Source organism: Macaca nemestrina, chromosome 14 (assembly GCF_043159975.1).
Source record: "Macaca nemestrina isolate mMacNem1 chromosome 14, mMacNem.hap1, whole genome shotgun sequence".
In the NCBI taxonomy this organism is placed as follows: Eukaryota; Metazoa; Chordata; class Mammalia; order Primates; family Cercopithecidae; genus Macaca; species Macaca nemestrina.
In genome coordinates this window covers 13,941,396-13,968,378 of record NC_092138.1, presented here as the reverse complement: position 1 = coordinate 13,968,378, position 26,983 = coordinate 13,941,396, and the positions used below count along the sequence as shown (strand labels likewise).

General features: G+C 39.2%; 1 protein-coding gene across 2 annotated transcripts in view; it reads left to right on the top strand.

Moving 5' to 3' along the window:
- The window catches only part of LOC105498752 (RecQ mediated genome instability 1), a 138,613-nt gene extending 112,254 nt beyond the window's left edge, over window positions 1–26,359 (top strand). The window contains exons 5-6 of one of the 2 annotated variants that reach the window (XR_011612378.1): window positions 10,986–11,025; window positions 25,937–26,359. The gene's annotated coding sequence lies outside the window, so the exon portion shown is untranslated. Of the gene's footprint in view, window positions 1–10,985; window positions 11,026–12,697; window positions 14,295–25,936 lie in introns of those variants that run through there. The other variant, XR_011612376.1, reaches the window with a different exon arrangement.
- Window positions 26,360–26,983: the final 624 nt, after the last annotated feature.

Below are 26,983 nucleotides of genomic sequence, written 5' to 3'. Positions count from 1 at the left end.
TTAGGTTTGGGGGTACATGTGAAAATTTGTTACATAGGTAAACGTGTCACAGGAGTTTGTTGTATATACTATTTCATCACCCGGGTGATGTTATCTTTTCTGCTCCTCTTCTACCTTCCCACCCTCCCCCGTCAAGTAGACCCCAGTGTCTGTTGTTTCCTTCTTTGTGTGCGTGTGTTCTTATCATTTAGCTCCCACTTATAAGTGAGAACATGCAGTATTTGGTTTTCTGTTCTTGCATTAGTTTGCGAAGGATGGTAGCCTCCAGCTCCATCCATGTTACCACAAAAGACATGATCTTATTTTTTTTATGGATGCATAATATTCCATGGTGTGTATGTACCATATTTTCTTTATCCAATCTGTCATTGATGGGCATTTAGGTTGATTCCATGTCTTTGCTCTTGTTAATAGTGCTGCAGTGAACATTTGCATGCATGTGCCTTTATGGCAGAATGCTTTATATTCCTGGGGGATACACCCAGTAATGGGATTGCTGGATCAACTGCTTTTAGCTCTTTGAGGTATCACCATACTGCTTTCCACAATGGTTGAACTAATTTACACTCCAGCCAACAGTGTATAAGCATTCCTTTTTCTCTGGAACAATTCCAGCATCTGTTATTTTTGACTTTTTAATAATAGCCATTCTGACTGGTGTGAGATGATATCTCATTGTTGTTTTCATTTGCATTTCTCTAGTAATTAGTGATATTGAGCTTTTTTTCATATCCTTGTTGGTTGCATGCATGTCTTCTTTTGAGAAGTGTCTGTTCATGCCCTTTGCCCACTTTTTAATGGGATTGCTTTTCTCTTGCAAATTTGTTTAAGTTCCTTATAGATGCTGGGTATTGGACCTTCATCAGATGCATACTTTGCATATATTTTCTTCCATTCTGTAGGTTGTTTACTTTGTTGCTGGTTTCTTTTGCTGTGCAGAAACTCTTAAGTTTAATTAGATCCCACTTGAATAGAGTCTTTTCTCCATTGCTTGTTTTTGTCAGCTTTGTTGCAGATTAGATGGTTATAGATGTGAGGCTTATTTCTGGGCTCTCTATTCTGTTCCATTGGTCTATGTGTCTGTTTTTGTACTCGTAACATGCTGTTTTGGTTACTGTAGCCTTGTAGCATAGTTTGAAGTCGGGTAATGTGATGCCTGCAGCTTTGTTCTTTTTGCCTAGAATTGCTTTGACTATTTGGGCTCTTTTTTGGTTCCATATAAATTTTAAAATAGCTTTTTTTTTTTTTTTTTTTTTTTGAGACGGAGTCTCGCTCTGTCACCCAGGTTGGAGTGCAGTGGCCGGATCTCAGCTCACTGCAAGCTCCACCTCCCAGGTTTACGCCATTCTCCTGCCTCAGCCTCCTGAGTAGCTGGGACTACAGGCGCCCGCCACCTCGCCTGGCTAGTTTTTTGTATTTTTAGTAGAGATGGGGTTTCACCGTGTTAGCCAGGATGGTCTCGATCTCCTGACCTCGTGATCCGCCCGTCTCGGCCTCCCAAAGTGCTGGGATTACAGGCTTGAGCCACCGCGCCCGGCCTAAAATAGCTTTTTTTTTTTTTTTTTTTAAAAATAGTTCTGTGAAGAATGGACTTGTTTGATAGCACTGAATCTATAAATTGCTTTGGGCAGTATAGCCATTTTAATAATATTGATTCTTCCTATCCATGAGCATGGGATTTTTCATTTTTTGTGTCTTTGATTTCTTTGGACAGTGTTTTGTAATTCTCATGGTAGAGATCTTTCACGTCTCTGGTTAGTTGTATTCCTAGGTTGTTTTTGTTTGTTTTTGTTTGCTTGTTTTGTGTGCATGTATGTGTGTGTGTGTGTGTGTGTGTGTGTGTGTGTGGCAATTGTGAATGGGATTGCCTTTCTGATTTGGCTCTTGGTTTGGCTTGTTGGTGTACAGGAATGCTAGTGATATTTATACATTGATTTTATATCCTGCAACTTTGCTGAAGTTGTTTATCAGCCGAAAGAGCTTTTGGGCAGAGACTATGGGGGTTTTCTAGGTATGGAATCATGTTGTCTGTGAACAGAGATAGTTTGACTTCCTCTCTTCTATTTGGATGCATTTTATTTCTTTCTCTTGCCTGATTGCTCTAGCTAGGACTTGAATAGAAGTGATGAGGGAAGCCATCATGTTATAAATGTTTTCTCCCTGTTTCTCATTTGTCCTAAAAACTTGGTTTATGGTGTCTTTTATGGTTAAGTTTTTCTGTTTTTGGAAGCAAGTCTACCAGTCTTTCATTTTTTTTCACACTTGGCCTAAGAAAATCTTCCTTGCCACAAGCTTACAAATATATTCTCCTAGTTTCCTTCTGCATAAAAATGCATGCATGAGGCGAACAATCATTTGAGCCTTTAGTGCATTGTAATCTTTTTGCTGGTGGAGGATCTTGCTTCAGTGTTGATGGCTGCTGACAGATCAGGGTAGTGGTTGCTGAAGGTTGGGGTGGGTGTGGCAACTTCTTAAAATAACAATGAAGTTTACTGCATCAATTTGCTCTTTCTTTCACGAAAGATTTCTCTGCAGCATGCAATTCTGTTTGATAACATTTCACTCACAGTAGAAATTCTTTCAAAATTGGAGTCAATCCTCTCAAACCCTGCTGCTGCTTTATCAACTAAGTTTATGTAATATTCTCAATTATTTGTTGTCATTTCAACAATGTTTACAGCACCTTTATCATTCCATCTCAAGAAAATACTTTCTTTGCTTATCCAAAGAAGTGAGCCTTCATCCTTTCAAGTTTTATTGTAAGGTTTCAGCAATTTAGTTACATCTTCAGGCTCCTCTTCTAATTCTAGTTCTCTTGCTGTTTCTACTACATATGCAGTTCCTTCCTACATTGAGGCCTTGAATCCCTCAATGTCATCCATGAGGGTTGGAATGAACTTTCTCCAAACTCCTGTTAATGTTCATATTTTGACCTCCTCCCTTGAATCACGAATGTTCTTAATGGCATTGAGAATGGTGAATCCTTTCCAGAAAGTTTTCAATTTACTTCGCTCAGATCCATCAGAGGAATCACTATCTAAGGCCACTAGAGCCTTATGAAATATATTTTTTAAAAAGACTTGAAAGTAAAAATTACTCTTTGATCCATGGGCCACAGAATAGATGTGGTGTTTGCAGGCATGAAAACATTAATCTCTTTATGCATCTGTATCAGAGCTCTTGGGTGACCAGGTGCATTGCCAATAAGCCAAAATATTTTGAAAATAATCTTTTTTTTTTTTTTTTTTCCTGAGGAGCAGGTCTCAACAGTGGGCTTTAAATATTTAGTAAACCATGATGTCAACAGATGTGCTGTCATCTGGGCTTTGTTGTTCCATTTATAGAGCACAGGCAGAGCAGATCTAGCATAATTGTTTTATTTTATTTATTTATTTATTTTTTGAGCCGGAGTTTCACTTGTTGCCCAGGCTGGAATACAATGGTGCCATCTTGGCTCACTGCAACCTCCGCCTCCTGGGTTCAAGTGATTCTCCTGCCCCAGCTTCCTGAGTAGCTGGGATTACAGGCGCCTGCCACCATGCCCAGCTAATTTTTGTGTTTTTAGTAGAGACGGGTTTTACCACGTTGGCCAGGCTGGTCTCGGATTCCTAACCCCAGGTGATCCACCCGCCTCAGCCTCCCAAAGCGCTGGGATTACAGGCGTAAGCCACCGCGCCTGGCCAATTTAGCATAATTCTTAAGGGCCCTAGGATTTTGGGATGGTAAATGAGCATTGGCTTCAACTTTAAGTCACTGGTGGCATGATTCTCTAACAAGAGGGTCAGCCTGTCCTTCGAACCTTTGAAGCCAGTCCTTGACTTCCCCTCTCTAGTTATGAAAGTCCTAGATCGCATCTTCCAATAGAAGACTGTTTTGTCTACTTTGAAAATCTGTTGTTTAGTGTAGCCACCTTCATCAGTGATCTTAGCTAGATCTTCTGGATAACTTGCTGCAGCTTCTCCATCAGCACTTGCTGCCTCACCTTGCACTTTTTTGTTTTTTACACCCACTCCCCACCTTGTACTTTTATGTTATGGAAATGGCTTCTTTCCTTAAATCTCATGAACCCAACATCTGCTGAATTCCTACTTTTCTACTGCAGCTTCCTCACCTTTCTCAGCATTCATAGTACTGAAGAGAGTTAGGGCCTTTCTCTGCATTAGGCTTTGGCTTAAGGAAATATTGTGTCTGGTTTGATTTTCTATAGAAACCACTACAGCTTTCTCCATATCAGCAATAAGGCTGTTTTGCTTTCCTATCATTTGTGTGCTATCACTGAAACAGCACTTTTAATTTCCTTCAATAACTTTTCTTTTGCATTCACAACTTGGGCAACTGTTTGGTACAAGAGACTAGCTTTCAATTTCTTTTGGTTTTTGACACGCTAACCTCAGTCAGCTTAATTATTTTTAGCTTTTGATTTCAAGTGAGAGACGTGCAACTCTTCCTTTCACTTGAACTTAGAGACAATTGCAAGATTACAAATTGTCTGAATTTCAATATTATTGTGTCTCAGGGGAAAGGGAGGCTCAAGGAGAGAGGGAGAGAGAAGAGGAGAAGGCTGGTTGGTGGAGCAGTCTGAACACACAGTTCGTAGTCTTATATGGGTGTCATTTGTGGTGCCCCAAGCCAATTACAATAGTAACAGCAAAGATCATGGGCCACAGATCACTATAACAGATCTAATAATAAAAAAGTTTGAAATATTGTGAGAATTACCAAAATGTGACACAGAGACATGAAGTGAGCACATGCTGTTGGAAAAATGGTGCCAATAGGTTTGTTTAATGAAGGGTTGCTGCAAAACTATAATTTATAAAAAAAATGCAGTACCTGCAAAGTGCAATAGAGTGAAATGCAATAAAATGAGGTATGGGGCGGGTGCAGGAGGATCACTTGATCCTAGGAGTTTGAGAGCAATATTGGCAACATAGTGAGACCCCATCTTAACAAAAAAATAAAAAATTAGCAGGGCACAGTGGCACACACCTATGGTCCCAGCTACTCAGGAGGAGGATTGCTTGAACCTAGGAAGTTGAGGCTGCACTGAGCCATGATTGCAACCCTGCACACCAGCCTGGGTGACAGAGTGAGACTCTGTCTCAAAAAAAAAAAAAAAAAGAGGTATACCTGTATATATGTTTATAATACTGACATCTTTAATACAATCATCGATAAAATAATTTCTTTATGTTTGATATTAGATAACAGCCTAATTTTTCTTCTATTTATTTATTTATTTTTGAGACAGAGTCTTGCTCTGGAGTGCAGTGCCGTGATCCCAGCTCACTGCAACCTCCGCCTCCCAGGTTCAAGCCATTGTGCTATCTCAGCCTCTTGAGTAGCTGGGACTATAGGCATGCACCACCATGCCTGGCTAATTTTTTTGTGTATTTTTTGTAGAGATGGGGTTTCAACATGTTGCCCAGGCTGGGAGGACTTTATGTTCTTACCCATCAGTCTATTTGTCTCTTTATCAGTAAGTAGCATACTGTTTTAATTACTGTAGTTTTATAGTATGTTTTCACACAAGGGAGAGCAAGATGAATTTTAAAATCAGTTGGTCATAGTCTACAAAAACTATTGTTGAGATTTTGAGAATTGCCTGAATTTATGTAGATTAATTTTTTTGAGAATGAACATTCTAATATGGAGGTTTCTCAATTGGGAGTATGATATAAACAGGTAAAATAAAACTTGTACACAAATAATTGCATTCTTTAGCAAAAAAAGTGCAGAAGACTATATATTATGCAACCTTTTGTGGGAAAAGAAAAATAAATAAAAAATATATATTCATATTTGTTTCTAAATGCATAAAGAAACTCCAGAAGGATTATAAGAAATTAATAAGAATGATTACCTGTTGGAGTGGTGATGGGAACAGGGTGAGTATGCCACTTTTCACTTTATGTTTTTGTATATTGTTTGTATCTTTTAAAAATTCATACATAATGGTCATATATACTTATGGAATATATGTAATATTTTGATACATGCATACAATGTGTAATGATCAAAGGGTAATTGAAATCTCCATCGCCTCAAGCATTTATAATTTCTTTGTGTTGGGAATATTCCTAATTTTATCCTCTAGCTATTTGAAATATAGAAGAAATATATAGTAAATTATAGTCACCGTACTGTGCTCTTGAATACTAGAACTTATTCCTTTTATCTAACTATATTTTCGTACCCATTTACCAACATCTCTTCATCCTTCCTTCTCCTTCCTTTCCAGCCTCCAGTACCTACCATTCTAATCTCCACCACCATGAGATTGACTTTTTAAGCTCTCGCATATGAGTGAGAACATGCAATATTTATCCTTCTATGCTGGCTTATTTCACTTAACATAATATCCTCCAATTTCATTCATCTTGCTGCAAATGATGGCATTTCATTTCTTTTATGGCTGAATAATATTCCATTGTGTATCTGTACCTAATTTTCTTTATACATTTGTTGATGGATACTTGGGTTGATTCCATTATCTTGGCTATTGTAAATCGTGCTGTAATAAATATGGGAGTGCAGATATCTCTTTGATATACTAATTTCCTCTCTTTTGCGTATATACCCAGCAGTGGGATTGCATTCTCCTTTTAGTTTTTTTGAGGAACCTCCAAACTGTTTTCATAGTTGATGTACTAATTGACATTCCCATGAACAGTGTATAGGAGTTCCTTTTCTCCACATTGTCGCCAGCATTTGTTATTTTCTGTCTTTATGGTAATAGCCATTTAAACTCGGGTGAGATAATATTTCATTGTGGTTTTGATTTGCATTTCCCTGATGAATTGTGATGTTTAACATTTTTTCATCTACTTGTTGACCATTTATATGTCTTCTTTTGAGAAGTATCTATTCAGATGTCTTGCCCATTATTTTATAATCAAATTTTTTTTTTGCTGTCAAATTGTATTCCTCTTATATTCTTGTTATTAATGCTTTGTCAGATGCATAGTTTGCAAAGATTTTCTCCCATTCTGTAGGGCATCTCTTCACTTTGTGGATTGTTTTCTTTGCTGTACAGAAGCTTTTTAGCAACAACAGCAGCAGCATTAGACATGAATTTCCCTAGTTGGTCCCACCTCATTCAGAAGGCTTTTCTGGAGTAGACAGTTAAGGTTAAAGTTCTTTTATTCTTCTTTTCAGGTGGCAAAGCTCAGTGCACATCAAGTTACTTCAGTGAAGCTTCTGTTTTGATGCAAAGTGTTTCAGCCTTGTCCTCTTAGTTCAAGCTGGATCAATTAAATATCTCAATCATTATAAGGCAGCTTTCACAGCTCACTTATTTACCAAAATAAATTTGTTAAGAAATGTATAGAATTGCAAATATTGAACAGTCTCAACTACCTTGGTTTATTTCGTTCATTAAAATTAACCATTCTTTCCTACGTGACTGTAAGAGTCTTTGTCTTTTAAGTTTATATTGTGAACCAGGACTTTGCTTTTGGTATGTTTTTTAAAAACAGCTTCATCATTTAAAAAATCATAATTATCAAAAAGTATTATTATTATATTACATATATTTGTATTATAATACACAGTGCCCAGCCTCTTTTTGTTTTTAACTTGTATTTTGGGTTCAGGGGTACAGGTGCAGGTTTGTTAACATAGGTAAACTGTATCACAGGGTTTAGTATACAGATTATTTTGTCAACCAGGTTATAAGCATAGTACCCGATAGATAGTTTTTCTGTCATAGATGGGTTATTTCTTGAATGGACCCTGACATTCCAGATTTAGGAATATTTCAGCTAGGTAAAAAAGCCCCGCAAGTGTTCAGGCTATTAAATGATTCTCACCAACCACCTGGTCATGATACTGCTAATGAGAGTGAGTGGTAAAGACTCAAGGAACTGTGAGTCAAATTATGAAGTTTTATTAAAATGTTTCTCCACATGTCTTCAATTATTTAGATCTGTAATAATTATTAGATCTGTAATAATTATCCAAGAAGCTGAATATCTGTTGTCATTCTCTCCAACTTTGACCTAGAGTCTTTGTCTTCTGTGTCCAACTTGCTGTGGGGTTTAGGAGAAATGAAAGGGAGCTTGGCTACAGCTGCTCAAGATGCAGTTAGAGAAGTGGAGAGGAAGGAGAGTGGGGAAGAAGGCAATTTGGAGGATTTCTAAGTGTTAGTTTTTAGGGACAACGCTCCAGTAATGCTCTTTCCATTGCCCGTTATTATAATAAGTTTAGAAAAATTGTTATGTTTCAACAACAGTGCTGTGGAAACATACCGTGCCCTTTCTCAGCGATGTTACATACAGGTAGAAAGCACATGTATTTTTCAAAGTTCAGCCACATAAATTAACTTGAGCCTCAGACTTTAATTTTGAAGGAAGATTAGATTGGATCTAAATAATTGAAGACATGGAGAAACATTTTAATAAAACTTCATAATTTGACTCAGTTCCTTGAGTCTTTACCATTCACTCTCATTAGAAGTATCATGACCAGGTGGTTGGTGAGAATCATTTAACACTTGCGGGGCTCTTTTACCTAGCTGAAAACTGATTATGTTCATTAGGAAAAAATAGTTTGGTCCATCTTCCCCGACCCGAACCGCCCATTCATCCTCTATGTCACTTTCTACATTTTTTCCATTGAAATGTATGCCAATAAAGAACAATACACTTGTGTGGCTGCACTTCACACAGAACCTTCACAGTTATTATTAAATAAGTTAAATAATAACTTATTATTAAATAAGTTAAATAATAACTGTGAAGGTTCTGTGTGAAGTGCAGCCACATTATTTAATTTACATTGTATAGCTTCAATTGTAAAGTAAATCTTTTATTGTAAATCCCTAGACTATAGTGGCTGAATATATGTAAATTCTCTTGGCACAATTTATAATCAAGACTACTTTTTGACCAGGTGCGGTGGCTCACACCTGTAATCCCAGCACTTTAGGAGGCCAAAGCAGGTGGATCACCTGAGGCCAGGAATTTGAGACCAGCCTTGCCAACATGGTGAAATCCTGTCTCTACTAAAAATACAAAAATTAGCGGGACGTAGTGGCAGGCACCTATCATCTCGGCTACTGCAGAGGCTGAGGCAGGAGAATCACTTGAACCCAGGAGGCGGAGGTTGCAGTGAACTGAGATTGTGCTGCTGCACTCCAGCCTGGGTTGACAGATCAAGACTCTGTCTCCAAAAGAAAAAAAAAAAAAAGAAGGAAACAACCCTTCTGGGATCTGGACGTCTGGGACTTATTTTACTTTGATGTACAGCTCCTGGATATAACTCAGCATTGTTCAGCAGCCAGGTACAGTTAGTTGTAAAAGGATGCCTGCTACTCCTCACACCTGAGGTGCCTTGAATTTACAGTCACCATCAGGCCTAGGCATAAGCTAGCCTTCTCTCTTTCATCTTCAACCGTTCCTTTTCTCTGTGCTTTTCATCTTTCTCTCTCTCCTTCATCTTGAATGGTTCCTTTTCTCTACGCTTTTCATCTTCTCTCTCTGTTTTTATTTTCTTATACAAAATTTACCTTTTCTCTAAGGTTCCAGTTGCATAGCATCTTAAACTGGGAAAAAACCCCTCACAACCCCACATTTTAATAGAAGCAACTTTTTATAGGTATGTTATGTTAACTTACTAGTGGGAATGACCCGGTTTAAAGTAGTTATGAGTATTTCTGGTGATGTGAATTTGTCTTAAAGGGGTAGATATTGTCTCATTTAAATGGATAGTACACACATTTTAATCCTGAATGTCTGTACTGCTATAGCAGTCATTTCTCAATTATCTGCAAAATAGGCATAGGCCAAATAGAATAATTTGAAAACATTTAGCTTGGAATGTGTAATATGATGTGAAGATTGTTTTACTAATTACATTTGGTTTGGTCTTAAATATCTAGAAATAATTGAGACATGGGCAGAAGCCAAAGGACAATGAAAAATTTTCAGAAACAGGTGACTGTTTAGTTATTTATTTAAATCTTGCCATATTCTGAAAAAGATTTTGAGGAGGAACAATAGCTGTGGTTCCAATCTGGGAGCATTATGCCTTTTGAGGCCTAAATGTAAGATTCTAGCTCTTTGTCCCAAGTAGAATTTTGTTGTCTGATAATAACAGTAATCATTCATGATATGTCTACTATGCTAAATACTTGACATATTTTATCCCATTTAATCCTTGGATTCCCTGCTCTCCCTGTTTTACAGATGAGGCTCAGAGAGGTCGTGCCCTAAGTGATACAGCTAGTCCATGGTAGAAGTATTCCTTGAACCCAGCTTGTGTGGCTCTGACGCCTGTGTTCCTAACACTTTCCTCCTATTGCCTCTGATTTTGTTGATGATGAAAAGTTATGCAGCTGTGTCTGATCTCTAGGAAAAACATCTGGGCATCTTTAAAGTAGTTTTCAGAACCTGCAGCACTAAGATGAATGTGAAAGAACCAGGCCTCGTTAATGACAAATTATCTCATCTGAGAAAAGAGTTGTATTCATCTTACCAAAGACAGTTTCCCTCCTTGTAGAAATTACTTTGCAGAAACAATCACAGTATCTAAATGTTGTCAGTTCACATCACTACTTTGTCGAGAAGAAGCTTAATGCTTATGTTACATGATTTTAAACTTGCTTTCGACCTGAGACTGGCATACTTAATTTTAAATATACTTGTATTTAAAGGATATTGTTGACTAGGTGGACTGCTATCCATTAAGAAGTAAGGTTAGCATTTTTCTCTCTAACCTTCAACTTGATAGTTTTAATATCCAGGCTATTAAATATATATCAGAAAGTTTTCTAGCAGATAAATCTCTTATCAAAGCAATTTAAGCAAACAACAAAATGAAGGGGTAAAACATTTAGTTTTCAGGTAACACATTCTGCAAGGACTGTGCTCTGTTTCTGTGGTATTGCACAGGGTTGTTTGAAACTGAAGATGCTATACTTGAGGCTTTTTGTGGCGTCGGCTTGTGAATTCAACCCTGAAGTGAATGTGTTGCATTGGTTTCAGGTGCGGTGGTGATGAATTACTGAAGAAATTTCAATCAGAGGTAAAATCTTAAATTATTTTTGCTGCTTTGTTTTTTTAGAGGTTAAGAGTAACTCTTTTTTTTTGTGGGGGAAGCGAAATAAAACTGACTTTGCTTCATTTAAAAATACTGTTTGGGGCCCAGCGTGTTGGCTCATGCCTGTAATCTCAGCACTTTGGGAGGCTGAGATGGGCAGATCACCTGAGGTCAGAAGTTTGAGACCAACCTGGTCAACATGGTGAAATGCTGTGTCTACTAAAAATATAAAAAGTAGCTGGGCGTGGCGGCGTGTTGCCTGTAATTTCAGCTACTTGGGAGGCTGAGCCAGGAGAATTGCTTGAACCTGGGAGGCAGAGGTTGCAGTGACCCGAGATTGTGCCACTTCACTCTGTCTCAAAGGAAAAAAAAAATATACTGTTTTGGTCTTCTCCCCACCCTTGAAGTGCAAGCACCCTGTAAACATGCATCCTTCATTCAGCAAACATGTTTCTTTTTTTTTTTTAAATATATCTTCTGTTTATGAATTATCCAGCCTCAGGTATTTCTTTATTGCAATGCAAGAACAGACTAACACATAAAGTAATAATTTCACCTAATGTGATGAAACTAACATGAAGCAACTATCCTGCATACAACGGAAAATGCAATAATCCTGTCCCCAGAATTTGTCTTTCCGGATTTCAATCTTTATATTTAGGGTTTTGTTTTTTGGGATTATGATAGGCATCAGGTTTCATGAGTACAGTCTCAATACACTTGAATGAGGCAAATGAATTTGATGGAAAGGGAATTATTTAGCCTGAAAGGCACCATTTCAGCTGAGCGTGATGCCTCACACCTGTAATCCTAGCACTTTGGGAGGTCAAAGTCGGAGGATCACTTGAGTTCAGGGGTTAGACACCAGCCTGGGCAATATGGCAAAACCCTGTCTCCACAAAATATACATAGGCTAGCTGGATGTGATGGCACAGGCCTGTAGTCCCAGCTACTCTGGAGGCTGAGGTGGGAGGATCACCTGAACCTGGGAGGCCAAGGTTGCAGTGAGCTGACATTGTATCACTGTACTCCAGATGGACAAGAGAGTGAGACCTTATCTAAAAACAAACAAAAACAACAACACACAAAAAACCATTCCCTGCCACATTGCTGAGGGGTAAATTTGACTTCTCCTAGTGGGAACTGTCATGCTGTCTTTTTCCTTTCAAGTACTACCAGACCCCCTGCTCCCCCCCATTCCTTATTTTGAAAAACAAACAGAAAAAAAAGATTAACAATGGATTTTACTTTCTACATCTTTGATTACTGTTTTAACTATAATATACTATATACTCTGTAGCATGTTACACCATTCCTACTAAATAAACACTCTGTTTTTATTTAGAAACAAGCATTTTTTAAGGTTTTAACTTTTACCAGGCTTACCCTAATGATGCATTCAGCAAACATTTGTGGGCCGTCTACTCCATTCCAAGTACTGCCGTAGGAAGGATGGTGACCATATCACAGAAAAGACACATCCCTGAGAGCTTCTCTATTTCAGTTTGATGATAATTTACCTGGGGAAACTCTGGCTGACACTCAAATGTCTTAGGAGATTTGTAAAAAATGAAAGTACAGAGTTTTTTTTTCTTCTTTGATACACATTTCAATGTGGATTTTATTTAAAGAGGCTTTCCCGTTTCTTTTGGGAAAGGCATACAGCAATGGAGCCCCTGTGGTTTTCAGAAAACTCGCCTGCTTTTTGCTGTTGAAAGTCTTACACAAAGTAAAGGAACTGTGCTGGGACTACTGGTGATGAACAGGGAGCTATTTGTGATAGAGAAAACATGGCATTTTTTCCTCCGGTAAGATGTACATTTGTTAGAGCACTTATCAAATAATTTGGCTTTTCAATACATTATCAGAAATTAGTGAGATTGGTTATGAACTTAATTATGCTTTTCTAAAAAATGTTTTTAGCCTGCTCTCGAACATTTTGAAGTGGACCCTTATTAGAGTTACCAAATTGTATGAAAGCACATTGCCCTCAGCACATAAGGGTCACAGGTGGAATGTAGTGGGGTTGAAATGAAGGATAATGGAAAAATCCACTACTTGTGTTTGCTACTTAAATGTCATGGCTGGGTAAATGGATTTTTCTACTTCCTAGGACTCAGCTTCTACTACATTAGTCTGGCAGCAATTAGAGAGAAGAGGTTGCTCTGCAAATTGGCTTGGCGAACCATGTAGTTCATCTTTTTATTGTGCAAAACAGAAAAAATTGCTTCTAATCAATCCACTTCAACTTTCAGTCTAAAAATTATTTACCATCCTATCAACTGAAAGTACTAGAGAAATGTTCTATTCGAATTAACTGAAGGGAAGAATCATTTGTATCAATAACTTGATTACGGTTATGGGGGAAGCAATAAAGAGATGGCATCATACTATGATGGAATATGGAAGCAATACAGAGACTGCATCATTATTGAGGTGTCCTTGCCAAATTGATTAATGCTTTTAGGATAATTAATCTATATTTCAAATATAATTGAATTCTTATTAGCAAAATCAGAAATGCACAATTTAATGACTCTAATGCTCGAAAAGAGATAGATTTTCTGCTCAAACAAACCATTATTAATTGTGAACTTTTCACAATCTTTGCCTTTGATTCATATGGTTGATCAATCCCTCTGCTTTGTAACTGCCCTAGGATGTAACATTTGAGGTGCTTAGATAAGTTTATTATTCTTAATTTTCTCAAAACATAGATTAACAGAGAACCGATGTGACGTACAGGGAAATTTTACTAATTTCCACTTTGCTCATCAGCATAGTCAATGACTTTAAAAAGTGAATGAATAAATCACACTTCTAGATGAAGTATAGTAATTAGTTTGAGATAGTGCAAATTACAAAAGTAGACTCCTTTAAGCTGTGCCTTAACAGAGCTGGTTTCATTAGGAAAACAACTAGGACCAGCAGCCAGGTCCACCCAGAAGGAGAGAAAAGAAAGGATGAATAGAGGAGGGGTCTGGTGGCAAGTTTTTATGAGATTTAGGGTGTTACAGGCTGAGAAACATTGGTCTTATTTGAGGAAAAGAAACCTCACTCACAGCTTCAAACCAGGTAAATATTGTTCTGCTTCTCAAAAACCAAAGATTTCCTGGTGCAACAGGAATCCAAATTTCTGAACAAAGAATCTTAGTAGAGATGAACAAAAAGTCTGTTGAAACCAACATTTTTTGATGAGTTCTAATTCTTCTTATTAACTAAACCAAAATAATCTACATTAAAAATACTTAGTTCTGGCTGGGCGGGGTGGCTCACGCCTGTAATCCCAGCACTTTGGGAGGCCCAGGTGGGTGGATCACGAGGTCAGGAGATCAAGATAATCCTGGCTAACATGGTGAAAGCTCGTCTCTACCAAAAAAATAAAAATTAGCTGAGTGTGGTGGCGCATGACTATAATCCCAGCTACTCAGGAGGCTGAGGCAGGAGAATTGCTTGAACCTGGGAGACAGAGGTTGCAGTGAGATGAGATTGTGCCACTGCACTCCATCCTGGTGACAGAGCTAGACTCCGTCTCAAAAATAAAAATAAAAGTACTTAGTTCTTTTGGAGAGAAAACTCCTCTTTTAGATGAATATTGATTGCACAATAGGTTATTAGGCAATATCTTCAGATAATGTCATGTCTTTTTTGGTGTAGAGATTTAAATTCTAGGCCTCTGTTTCGGAAGAAACCCTTTAACCTTTGTAAAAAAAAAAAATAAATAGAACTCCACTGGAGAAACCTCCCCTTTTGTGGTCTCTGTCTCCTGCTTCCCCTTCTGTCCTGAACAGTGCTGCTCATGAGCAGGCTTATGCCTGCAAGAGAGGAAGAGACAGCTTGCTTTTGCTTTGATTCGAGTTTACTCTTCATTACCCATTCTCAGTTCTCCTCTCATTACTGGTGCCACATATATTATTAACACTCAAACAAAGCTTCCTACCTCTTCCAAGTTAAGAGGGTTAAGTGGACATTGTGTATATGGTGCATATGAGACTGCCTGAACCACAGCATCCTAGTGCTTTAGTCCTCTGCTCCCACCTAGAAGGGCCTCGTTAGAAGCCTGAAGGGCAAGTATTCAAGAAGAAGAGAGGAAGGATCAGGGAAGGACTCTGCAGTGTGATGCTTTATTTAGACATAGGGCTCTCAGGCAGCCTCCTCCCTGTCAATGTGGAAGGAGGATTGCCGACACGATTTTTACATGGTTGTGCTGCTGCTGTCTAGTTAGACCTGAAGAGTGGCTTCCAGGCTTTCCCTGTCTTTAGGGGTTGTTTATACATTATGTATTTAGTTCAAGTAGCAAACTCTCAGGGTGTTGGTTCCCTGATTGCAAAGATGAGAATATTGGCTTAATGGATAATTTTCTCAGGTCCCTTCCAGTCCTAACATTTGAAATAATCTTGCAAACCTTCTCCATTCGTGTATCAGGCATATTCCAGAAAACAAAGTTTAGATAATCAGAAATGTAAAGAAGGTTCCAAATCCATCTGGAACACAATAGTACATTTTTTCTTTAAAATTCTCTTCTTAAGCCTGTGTATACATGGAGTTCAAATTTTATTTGCACCAAGTCAGGCCTGCCCAAAGACCTAGTTAGCTCACTAAACATTTCAGACACAAGCATCTCCCAGGGCAAGGATGTTCTGTGCATTTTCATAAAACCAGCTTCCCACATTAAGAAATGATCGTTCATTCTCATATTCTTGTTCAAATGTTTGGTTTGCTGAGAAGTTTGGGGTTATAGAAGGATTCAGGGGAAAATAGGCAAAATATAAAATGAAGATTTTTGTGCCACTTATCTTCTAAGAGAGACTACAGCTAATTTGTATTTGTTTTGTAGGTTTCTCCTCCTCCTCCTCCTTTCTTCTTTCTTCTATTTTTTTTTTTTCCCCCAGAAGGTACCTCTGGCAGCAAATGCTTAGGCACCTGTACAGGTCAGAACTTTGGCACAATATTAGCCTTGGGAATGAACTCTCTCCCCCGCCCCCTATTAAAGGTTTATTTTGTATTTCTCTTGGGTTAGTACAAACATTAAAATAGCTATTAAAATTATTGTCTAGCTCCTCTTTGCACACTCATCCCATCGGAATGTAGCTAGGTGGGGAGACGGGCAGGCAGTTGATTCGACGTTAAGGCTGACCACAGAGCACAGAAAGTGCACAGGACAAATTGAAAGTGTCTCTTGGCTGGTACAATCTGTAAACCTAAATGGGAGGCGCTTTGAACTGGAAAACTGGTGATACTCACTTTAGTTCCTCCCGCCCCCGTGCCAGGCACCAGGCAGGGGGCTCTGTCAGCCAGGCAGGATGAGAAGGACATTCTGTGAGCGTCCCACTGTCCGTGGGAACCACTGGGATTGTGCTGTGCAGTTTCCAGTTCGCAGGAAAAGATGACATCTTGAGTTGCCTAGTTAGAGCTTCTGTTTTCCTGCCATTTCCAAGTCCAGCTGCCTGTTCTGCCTAGGAATGAGTGCAGGTTTCTGTGGGAAACCCCCCGGAGCTGGCGCTTTCCATAGGGATGTTTACCCCTGCTCAGAAAGAGACCTGCTACCGGGACTCCGTTCACGAGGGGATCCCTTGTGCTTCTCGTCCCACCCCCTTTGGTTTTGTTTTTTCTTCTTCTAATGTTATGGACAGTGAGGAGGGGAAGAAGGAGGGAGAAGTGTCGCCTTCCCCCAGGGCTCGTGGCCGAGGGAGCGCGATCTGCGAGAGGCCAGGCCTGAGTGCAATTCCGCGGGAGCAAGTGGAAGAGTCGGGCGCCTGGACAGCGGTGCCAGTTCCCTTTCATAGGTTAAGAAAAAACAAAAACAAAACAAAACAAAAAAAACTTTTATATATTGAACGATGATGGAGGGTGGGGTTGTGTTTAGGGGGCTGGGAGGAAGAAGAAAGGGCTTGTTTAGGAAGCTGCCACAACCTGAAATTTATGGGTAAACACTGCGCCTTTTTGGAAGGCGGATTCCGAGCTCTCCTCCCCTTTTTGTTCCGTTTACACTTCCAATTTTGGACTTTTTTTGTGTAGTTTTACAAGAAGGATATCTCCTTTTTTTTTTTTTTTTTTTTTTTTTTTTTTTTTTTTTAAAAAGCACAACAAATTCCACACACAAAATATAAGTACCAATCGGCTCTCTACATGGGTGGGTCTCCGTCTCTGGCTTAACCAACAGCTGATGGAAAATATTCCGGGGGGCAGTGGGGAGAGCTGACAATGCAAAAATAAAAATAATATAAATAAAAACCAATATAGTATAACAACTATTCGCATAGCATTACACTGTATTATGTATATAAGTAATCTAGAGATGATTTCAAGTATACGGGAGGATGTGCGTACTTTCTCATTTTATGTAAGGAACTTGAGCATCCGTTTTTGGTATTGGGGGTAGGTCCTAGAACCTATTCCCCGCTGGTTTCCAAGGCAAGACTCTGTATAAATTGCGTGACATATTAAATGTAATTTTAAAAACCTGGTAACATTTTCCAAGTTCCACAACGGCAGCATGTTCAGGATTTTAGCCTAACCTTTAACCTAACAAAACTTTGATACTTCTTGGAGGTAGTTTTATTTTTAAATAATTTCCTTTTTCCATTTGGTAGGAAATGGTGTTGGTGTTTATGAATAAACTTAATGCTAAGGAAAGAGAATTCTGGTGTGCTCATGTTCTCACTTATAAGTGGGAACTAAACAATGGGTACTTATGGACATAAAGATGGCAACGATAGACACTGGAGAGAGGGAGGGAGGCAGGGGTGAAAAAGTATCAGGTGCTATGCTCAGTACCTGGGTGACGGGATCAGTTGTATCCCAAACCTCAGCATCACACAATATACCCAGGTAACAGACCTGCACATATACCCCCTGAATCTAAAATAAAAGTAGAAATTATAAAAATAAAAAAATAGTAATTCTGGTGTATTTAAAGTAGCATCACACCATTCTATCATACACCTGGAACCAAGTTATATTTATATATGTACATGTGTATCTATGTACACATATATATAAATATATATGAATAAATAATCTTAGAATTCTAGAATATTAGGGCTAACTGAATCCTTTGTACGCAATGAACGCCCCACCTACTCCTCACTTGACAGAAGAGCTGATCTCACAATACAATTCTTTGTCTTCTTTCCAAGTAGTGCATTTCTGTTCTGTCTGCTTTGGAGTGCTTTCTAAGAATTATGTCATGCCAGATCACTTTCGTGACATGCCAGAAGCATATAATGTTTAGGCAGTTTCAACTCATGCTTTTTAAGCATTCAGAATTAATTTTAACTTCTGCATTTCTGTTTTCCAAAGAAACACACATACACGAATCCTGGATTCAGAATTTGCTTATGGACAGTGTTAACCAAACAGGGGCAAGTGAGCACCCTTGTTTAAAGGTTCTTTCATTCCTGTTATTTCTCTGTGTCCATAGAAAGGAGACACTGGAGTCAGGATCTTCCTAGTGATTTATGAGGCATTTTAGAATGTATGGGTTTGTAATGGTTGTGGGAAGGGGCTATTTACTGAGGAGAAAGCCGCAGTGAGTGAAAACACTTTCTCAGAAGGTTTCTCATTTCTCTGCAGTTGATGAGCAAGTGCCAATGTCCATTTCTGCTTTAGACTCTGGGGACCATGAAGAGCTCTTTTGCGAAGAGCCTCTTAGGGCACACATTCATCATGTTTCTCAGGTCTTATAGAGACGTGGTGCTGCAGAGATTTACACACATGCGAGGGATAATGGTAAACACTTAACATTCCTAAGGAGGGTTACATTTTAAAATACCGTTCACTTTCTTTACCTTTTAATATCAGTGGATAAAGCTGTTCTAATTTCAAATACAACATCCTCCCTTTCCTGTGCAACTCCTGTTAACTGGCTATTGGTGTTTATAGGAATAACAAAGGCACAGCTCATTGAGAATCTATTCTGTTCCAGACCCAGGGTTAGGTACTTTATATGCATTATTTCACTTAGTGTTAACTACAATCCTCTGAGGTCGGTATATTGTTTTACAAATAAGCAAACTGAGGCTCAGAGAGGTAAAATAAGTTGCCCGATATCACAAAGTAATAAGAAACAGAATTGGGGATGACATTTAAGTCTGTCTTACTCTAGAAACTCAGTTCTTAATCTTTGTTAAATCATTTGATTCCAGAGAATTTTAGTTTTCATTTATCTGGTCAAATTAGAGCAATAGCTTTTACTTCTCCACTGTTGATATGGCTTGGCTGTGTCCCCACCCAAATCTCATCTTGAATTGTAGTTCCCATAATCCCCGTGTGTTGTGGGAGGGACCCAGTGGGAGGTAATAGAATCATGGGGGCGATTATCCTCATGTTGTTCTCATGATAGTGAGTGAGTTTTCACAAGACCTGATGATTTTATAAGGGGCTTTCCCTCACCTTTGCTCAGCACTTCTCTCTCCTGCTGCCATGTGAAGAAGGATGTGTTTGCTTCCCCTTCCGCCATGATTGTAAGTTTCCTAAGGCCTCCCTAGCCATGCAGAACTGGGTCAATTAAACCTCTTCCCTTTATAAATTACCCAGTCTCTGGCAATTCTTTATAGCAGTGTAAGAACAGACTAATTCAACTTATTCTTTTTTTTTTTTTTTTTTCTTGAAATGGAGTCTTCCTCTTGTTGCTCAGGCTGGAGGGCAGTGGTACAATCTCGGCTCACTGCAACCTCCACCTCCCGGGTTCAAGTGATTCTCCTGCCTCAGCCACCCAGGTAGCTGGGATTACAGGTGCCTGCCACCACTCCCTGCTAATTTTTTGTATTTTTAGTAGAGACAGGGTTTCACCATGTTGGCCAGGCTGATCTCGAACTCTTGACCTCAAGTGATCCACCTGCCTCGGCCTCCCAAAGTACTGGAATTACAGGTGTGAGCCTCTGCGTCCACCCATACAACTGTTTTCTAACGTGATTTCTTCGTTATTTTTCTATAGCTCTAACATTTGAGGAAAAACAATTTAATTCCATCACAATAATAGACATTTTTTCAGTATTTAGTTTCTAAAGCCCTGTCCTGCACTTGTTCTCGCTAATTCTAACATTCATCTTGCAAGGCAGGCAGTGTATGGAAAAGATCCCTAGACCACCAGCATCAGATGTAGAATTCCTTTTGCCAGTTTAAAATGCCGACTTCTGCATCCCCCATATACTAGGATTAGAATCTGGGCAGTCAGATGGGACCCAAAAAGCTGCCTTTTAAGAAGCTCTCACACATATGAATGAGTTAGAAAACAATTCCATGAATTTTGGAATCAAAACCTTGATTTCTATACCATTTTTAGCTCTTTTTAATTGTATGACCATAGGCAAGCTGTTTATAGAGTTGTGGTGAAGATTAAATTAGATAGTGTGCATAAAAACAGTAATGTTTAAAAGTATGAGTGATGCTGAAAGCTAATTCTTTTTTAGCACTATGTGCCAGACATTGTATAAACTTATTGAAGCTTCACAGCAACCATGTAAGGGAAGGTTATCATGAGTCCCAATTTACAGAAGAGAAGGCTGGAGCACAGAGATTAAGTTGAGCCAGGATTTGGTAGCAGGGAGTCTGACCTCAGGGTTGCATTCTTCAACTCTGTACCCAGCTCTTTTTCATAGTAGGTGCCAGTTGATTGTTAATTCCCTTTGGACCATGTGATAAAAACAACAGCAACAAAAACTGATAAGCATACTAGGTGGAAAACAATGAGAGTATTTTCCTTCTGAACTAGAATATGTAATCACTATATGGTAAGTTTCTCTTTGAGATTATTCATTCAGTCCAGTATCAGATGTATGCATTTGATAAGACACAGCAGAGATCTGTTTGCATTATTCTATGGCTTGCTATGTGCAGGGCTACTCAAAATGTAATTCTTGGACTTGCAGCATTGGGATCATCTGGAAGCTTGTTAGAAAGGCAAATTCCTGGACCCCACCTCAGATCAATAAATCAGAATCTCTGGGCATGGGGCCCAGCAACCTGTTTAAACAAGCTCTGCAGTTGACACTGATGCACTGTATGATTGAGAACCACTGGTTTAGAGCATGGAGTGAGAAATTTGTTTTAAGGGTTTATAAAAGCAGCAAAACGTTGACATGTCTTCACTTCCTGGTGATTTATGTAGAATTATGGTTGATCTTGGGAAAGAGAGTGTTCATTCAGAGGCATCTCTATTCCAGGCACTGCTAAGTGTTGGATATTCAGCTATAAACAAGACATAGTGCTGGTGCCAACGAGGCTGCAGTTTAATGAGAAGGAAAGATGGGCACATCAAACTAGAACACAGTGCATGCAGTGCCATGATGGAGCATGCACAATGCACCACAGCTTGGCTCTCACTGGAGCTGAGATCAAGCAGAAAGGCTGTCAGCAAGGTGAGACCTGAGTGGCGCCTTGAAGTATAGAGCCTTGCCCTAGATGGAGAAGATGGTCAACAGAGGCTTATTGAAAAACTCGGCCTCACTTCATTTAAGAGTAGAGTAGCAACAGTTATGACGACTTTGTCCTCAAAACAATATCCAGTAGGGGAATTACTTTTTAGGGCTACAGTTAATACTACACATGTATGTGGAATCTAGGCGTAGGAGGTAGGGGGTATTTCAGAGCATAGAGGAGACGTACCAGATAGTTGGTTAGGTCAAATTAGGGAAGAGTTCCTAGAGGAGGAAATCAGATGGGTATAAATTACAGAGATAAAAAGGTTTTCCAGGCCGGGCGCGGTGGCTCAAGCCTGTAATCCCAGCACTTTGGGAGGCCGAGGCGGGCGGATCACGAGGTCAGGAGATCGAGACCATCCTGGCTAACATGGTGAAACCCCGTCTCTACTAAAAATACAAAAAGAAATTAGCCGGGCGTGGTGGCGGGCGCCTGTAGTCCCAGCTACTCCGGAGGCTGAGGCAGGAGAATGGCGTGAACCCGGGAGGCGGAGCTTGCAGTGAGCCGAGATCGCGCCACTGCACTCCAGTCTGGGCGACAGAGCGAGACTCCGTCTCAAAAAAAAAAAAAAAAAAAAAAAAAGGTTTTCCAGACAGAAGGGGCAGCTGAGCCCAAAAACAGTATGTAAAGCACAGTGCTTATCAACTTTTGGAAAGTGATGGTGCTTGAGAAAAAGGTAGGATTTATGAGGTACCCTGGGATAAGTGGACAGCTGTTGAAAGTTGGAGGCAGCCCAGGCCATTGAGGGGGAGGTGGCTCAATAGTTTTTGAGGCTTCAATCCATTTGGTGGGACACAGGTTGGTGTACTCTGGTTTAGGGGAGCATTAGTTGCTCTCAATAACTGGAGTATACAGGAAGAGGCTAAAAATGTGGTTTGAAGAGTGGGATAGGTGGCAGACATCATCTCCTGAGGCGTTATTTTAATGTATAAAATGAGATCAACTGCCATTTCAAATGAAATAAAAAAAGTTTTTGTAGCCATTATTTCCTACAAAGTATTGTAAAACAGCTGGCCTCTTCTCTAGAAGGTAAAGTGCAGGTCTTGCCCCTTTGGGTGTGTCAGGGAAAGAGGTCTTTCTGCCACCTTGGGTGCAGAAAGGAGGTGGTGTGTTGTTGCAATCAGAAGGTGAGAATCTGATTGAACAAGTACCAGAAATCGTTGTTTTTAAATGGTGACAGCACCACTATTCATTTTCTTCTGTGTGGGATGAGAAATGTCAAGCTCCGCTCCATTGAAAACACCTTTAATTACGCTCATTTGGGCTTTTATCTTAACAACTACACTTTCTGGGAAATAGAATTGGTACAGTTTAAATGTAAATCTTATCTAAAATTATTTCACACGAACTGTGAAACTTAAATTGTCTATCCATTTTCCTCTATGTGTCTACTTTCTTAGAATCAAACCTTTTAGCCAGGTCATATAGGGACTCAAGTTAAAAGCGCGGCCTCCATTTCCTCAAAAAAGAAAACTGGAGCTTTGACCCTTGGACAATTTCCTCTGCCTCTCTTTTCCTCCTGGGCCTTATTTTACAATCTGAGCAGAAAGGGCAGAAGCAACAGGTAAGACTGTAAGATTCATATTGGAAAAGGTAAAAGGAAACATACAAACAAAAACCCCAACTATTGGAAAAAGAAAAAAGAACATATCTGGAAATGGACAGAGTTGGAGATGAAATGCTGCTTGGGAATATCCAAGAAGTTTTTGTTTGGGATTTGAGAACTGCCATTTATGGGGAAGACAAGACAAAAATGGAGAGAACAGATTTTAAAGATGTTTTGCTGCCTGAGGTCAGGAGATCGAGAACATCCTGGCTAACACAGTGAAACCCCATCTCTACTAAAACTACAAAAAATTAGCTGGGCTTGGTGGCGGATGCCTGTAGTCCCAGCTACTCAGGAGGCTGAGGCAGGAGAATGGTGTGAACCTGGGAGGCGGAGCTTGCAGTGAGCTGCGATCACACCACTGCACTCCAGCCTGGGCGACAGAGCGAGACACTGTCTCAAAAAAAAAAAAAAGAAGAAGAATTTACTCTCTTCCTCCTAGGACCTTTAGTCTTTATACATATATGTAAACACACATATACACACGTGTATGTATATATATGTGCATCTGTATACACATATATATGTGTATGTATCTATGTATATGTGTGTATATATCCCTGGAACCTGTGAATCCTTTAGCCTTTGAGTTTAAAAACTCATGAAGATTTTAGTGCTTTTTCAAAATTTGCTTTCTTTTTTTTTAAAAAGTCGGTGTTTCTGGAAATGTGACTCCATGACACACTCCACTACAGGGAGCTGGAGTGTTGGCGGGCTGTACAAACATACTTTTATTTGAGCTTTAGTAAAGGCTGCATTTAATCAGTCTTTTAGAATTCAATACGATTTTTGGCTTTTCACCATGAGATCACTGGTGAGATTTAAAGGAGGTGGTTGTGCAAAAGAGGAGAGAGAAAAGACATTATCTAGGAGTTTGTAGTAAAGACGTTTCTGTCGGGGCATGGTTTCCTGAGAGTGGTGAAATAAATGAGGGGGATGCTTCCAGAACAACTTTAATTTCTTGAGATCAAGTTAGTGTATACAGTGGTAGAGGAAACTTTTATGTATTCCTTTTTTATTTCTATTTTAAACCAGAAGCTGGTATCAGCAGAAATTTCTTCTGAGAATTCAGGGCAAAATCTTCCTGTTGTGAAGTTGAGTTTGGGTGAGAAAGGGTGAGAGTGCTGAACAGAGAGTATGTATGTATCAGTAAGCCTTATTTTCTTTCTAAACTGGTCATAAAATGTACATAACATAAAATGTACCACTCTGGGAGGCTAAGGCAGGAGAATTGCTTGAACTCAGGAGGTGGAGGTTGCAGTAAGTCGAGATTGCGCCACTGCACTTCACCCTGGATAACAGAGTGAGACTCTGTCTCAAAAAAAAAAAAAAAAAAAAAAAAAAAAAAAAAAAAAAAAAGTACCACCCTAACCATTTCTAAGTGTACAATCCATTAGTGTTAAGCACATTCACATCCTTGTGCAACCAATCTCTATAATTTCTAAGTCACATTGCAAAGGGTGTGGATATAGGGAGGGGTGAAGAATTATGGCCATTTTTGCAGTCTACCACAGGATGCTAGAATTTTAGTCTTAGTAGTAGAGGTGAGAAGTTTACAAGAAAAGTATTTGAATTTTTATAATAAGATGACTGGTTTTGTATGCCAGCACAAATATTTCAGAACCCGTTGACTTGTTGAAAGTAAGACTTAAGAGGCTATGAATAAATTTTTCTTGGAATGTTTATCAGATAACTTTGGTGTTTAACCATTAAAAATGCCAAAGATTAATTTTTAAAAAACTTAATTTTGGAATAATTTTAGATTTACAGAAAAGTTGCAAGTGTAGTATAGAGTCCCTAATATCTTTTACCCAGCTTCTTCCAATGTTAACATCTTATTACCTTAGTACATGTGTCCAAACTAAGAAACTAACATTGGCACCTTACTATTAACTAAATGCCAGACTTTATTTGGATTTCACCAGTTTTTCCATTAATGTTCTTTTTCTGCTCCAGGATATAGTAGGATACCATGTTGCATTCTGCCAACTCTTAATTTTAACTGTGAAGAAATTCTCAAACAGAAAACTGTTAAAAAAAAATTCTGGCCTCCAGAATTATGAGAGAATAAATTTCTGTTGTTTAAAAAAATATTCTTGTTAGACTGAAGTAGGCTGAAGATAAAAATGAAATTATTTTAAAAAAATTCTCAAACATCATGATGACACTGTTTCTGGCTCTTCTTGGGGAGCCCTCCACTCGAAGCAGTTCATTTTCTCAATTCCTGACTAACTCTGACCATGTCCTCATTAGTCTCTTCTCCTTGGTCCCCCTGGCTTTCTAATGTGTTGTGGTGATGAGGAGTTTATTCCAGCCTCTCCAAGCTTTGGAAAGCCTCCTTCGCTCTTGCCCCTCTTTCAAACTCTGAGCTTCCTCCATATCCCTCTCTCAGGGATCCCCAGGAGGTTTTCTCACATCTCCAGAGCTCCTCTCTTCAGACCACGTCAAGCCTCTCTTAAATGCATACAATTAAATGTGTATGACTGCTAGAGTCTGACTCCATTGGGTACATATGCTCCTTCGGAATGGTTCCGTGCTGCTTGGTTTGCAGCTGTGAGTCTCAGTGGTGGTGAGGGGCAGAGTGGGCAGGCTTGAGGGGAGGGCAGGACTCTTTCACATTCTGCTTGTCTGTCTTCCCTACCCATTTGTCATATTCACTGTTATTGATGTGAATATAACATATCGTTTGTTAGGTCCAATGAAGTAAAAACCAAACCCAAACCAACCAAGCAACCACAAACATGTTATAGGGGGAGATGATTAAATAATAATAATAATAATAATAAATATTTTTTACAAATATGTAAACTTATAGACAGAGATATTAGACTCCTATTGTACCCTTTGTTCATCCATTGTTTTCTGCAGGACAATCCAAATTCTTCCCACAATTTCAACGTCGGGGCCTTCTCCAGAGCTTAACTTAGTTTCGAGCTGTGCTGTGCATGCCAGACATGAGCTTTGGGGAATGAAGACAATGGAGTGCTGGTCCCAGAGGCCCCAGAACTTGTTTTCTTGACCAGTCCCTGATGTCAGCCAGCCTTGTGGTCATTACCGCTTGCTCAGAAGGTAGAGTGAGACATGCACAGCTGTTGGACTCCTGGGCGGGATCATGTGCCTGCCCTTCTAGCAAACTAATTAGCCAGGCTAAAGCAGAAGCAGTTTTCTCTCCCCAAGTGTTTTCTTGCCTCCAGAAACTTATTATCTTCCTGCGTGTACCCAGTGACTCATGACTTGTCAGCATCATACAAAACATGACTTTTTCTGTTCACAGCAATACAACCCATGTGTTCCTGCTTTTCATTCATAGTCTCTTTTTAATTTTTGTGGGTGCATAGTAGGCATATATGTTTATGGAGTACATGAGATATTTGGGTACAGGCATATAATGCATTATAATCACATAAGGGTAAATGGGGGTATTCATTACCTCAAGCATGTATTCCTTCTTTGTGTTACAAACAATCCAATTATACTCTCTTAGTTATTTTTAAAGGTACAATAAATTATTGTTGACTGTAGTCATCCTGTTGTGCTATCAAGTACTAGATAGTGTCATTTTATCTACCTATATTTTCATACCAATTAACCATACCCACTGGTTCCCCTCTCCCTGCCCACTACCCTTCCCAGCCTCTGGTAAACATCTTTCTACTCTCCACCTCCATGACTTCAATTGTTTTAATTATTTTAGCTCCCACAAATAAGTTTGTCTTTCTGTGCCTGGCTTATTTCTCTTAACATAATGACCTCTAGATCCATCCATGTCATTGCAAATGAACAGGATCTCATTCTTTTTTATGGCTGAATAGTACTCCATTGTGTATATGTACCACATTTTCATTACCCATTCATCTGTTGATGGACACTTAGGTTGCTTCCAAATCTTGGCTATTGTGACTATAACAAACATAA